The sequence below is a fragment of the Salvelinus alpinus genome, unplaced genomic scaffold, assembly GCF_045679555.1.
Source record: "Salvelinus alpinus unplaced genomic scaffold, SLU_Salpinus.1 scaffold_166, whole genome shotgun sequence".
In the NCBI taxonomy this organism is placed as follows: Eukaryota; Metazoa; Chordata; class Actinopteri; order Salmoniformes; family Salmonidae; genus Salvelinus; species Salvelinus alpinus.
The window spans coordinates 36058-37858 of NW_027256107.1; the positions used below are offsets into that span (position 1 = coordinate 36058).

The window sequence follows — 1801 nt, forward strand, 5'->3', positions numbered from 1 at the left end:
TGAAAGCACACATACTAACTAAAATAATTCAACACATATTGGTCCCTCAGCAGCCGACCACTGTCGTCATCAGGGAAGATTGCCGGATTGTCCCAGTCCATGGCTGGTGGCACTCTGGGGGCCCTCTCCTTCCTCAGGCAGGCCACATTGTGGAGGACAGCACAAGCCACAGTAATATCACATGCCCTAACAGGGCTGACCCTTAATTTGTGAAGGCAGTGAAAGCGTGCCTTCAGGAGGCCAAAGGTCATTTCAACTCTGGCCCTGGTCCTGGCATGGGCATGGTTGTAGGCCTGCTGTGCTTCCTGGGGGTCTGTGAAAGGTGTCAGGAGAAAAGGCTGGCAGCCATACCCCCTGTCTCCCAGCAACACACCAGAGAATTCACCTGTCAACACAAAATCTCATCATTACTACCTCATAAACACAGTGATATTCTTGACACAGCCATGATGGTTATAAATAGGGGTTGTGTGGCTTACCTTGTGATAGGCACTGATAGATTTCAGAGGCCCGAAAGATTCTGGAGTCATGGACTGAGCCAGGCCATTTTTCCACAACATTGCTGATCACACAGTCAGCATTGCAGACCATCTGAAATCATAAGATGAGGAATATTACACCAATCAATGCACATCACTGGCAATGCAGAGTGTTCGTCAATGGACAATATCAAAAAGTTATGTTCACCTGAACATTAATGCTGTGAAAGGATTTCCTATTCACAAAATCGGCCTCATGGGCACCTGAGGGGGCTTTTATCCTTATGTGTGTGCAGTCCACTGCACCAATGACATTGGGGAAACCTGTCACACAAAGTAATGAGTATCCTACTATGTGTTAACAGTTGTCCTGTAATTTGTAGATCCTCTTACCTGCAATCCTATAGAACTCCTCTTTGATGTCACAGAGTCTTCTGTGGCCAGGGAAGGAGATGAAGACATCTGCTAATGCTTTGATAGCCAGACACACACTCCTTATTGTGCGGCAAATTGTGGCCTTGTTCAGCTGTTCTGCATCCCCCACTGAGTACAGGAAGGCTCCACTAGCAAAAAAGCGCAAGGCCACACAAACCATTTGCTCCACACTCAGTGCATGGCTCCGTGCAGTACGGTGCTTAATCCTGGGACCCAGTAGTCTGCATAGATACCTGATGCCATCTGCAGAAAACCTGTATCTTTCATATAGATGGTCATCAGGGAAGGCCAGTGGGTCCAACCGGTCCCTGAAGACCCTTTCTCGCCTGAAGGCTCTCCTCAGCACAAGTGCTTCTTCATCCACCACATCTCGCACGAATGGGCATGCCATTGTCAGAGCAGAAAGGAACACACAATTTTGGGCCTTCATATAGGCTAGTGGCCACACCTGGTGCTGGGGGGGTGGGCAAAAGAGGGCGATGCCTTATAACGATGACTTGGTTGTACTGATTGCTGGGAAAATAAAAAAAAACTTAGAAAGATGCCACCGTCCTGTGTGCTCACAATAAGAGCTCATATGTCATGGCTCACTTGACTTTACGAGAATATACCTAATTTTTATTTTGAGCTGTGTCATCTTCTTGGAGCTGGGGGAGGAAAGAAAAATAATGATTAATACATTTGTGTTACAGTTAGCATACAGTGTACATTGAAGGCATATCTCACCTCCCTCTCAAGTTTTTTTATTTCAAGGTCCAGTTTCCTAATTGTCCTCTTTTTTATTTCGGACTCCAGTGCAAGATTTTCCATCTTTTTCTTCTTGTACTGAATGTCTATGTCTGCCAGTTCTATTTGGCGCCGGAGGTGGTTGCCATACAACTTTCTGA

The 1801-nt window shown here is 46.4% G+C and overlaps 1 long non-coding RNA gene across 1 annotated transcript; it reads right to left on the reverse strand.

The window, feature by feature from the left end:
* Positions 1-230: 230 nt before the first annotated feature.
* On the reverse strand, positions 231-1202 carry LOC139567288 (uncharacterized). Its single transcript, XR_011673328.1, has 3 exons — positions 873-1202; positions 480-591; positions 231-385 (listed from the first exon to the last, which is right to left on the reverse strand). It is a non-coding gene; the product is annotated as an uncharacterized lncRNA (long non-coding RNA).
* Between the last annotated feature and the right edge of the window lie 599 nt (positions 1203-1801).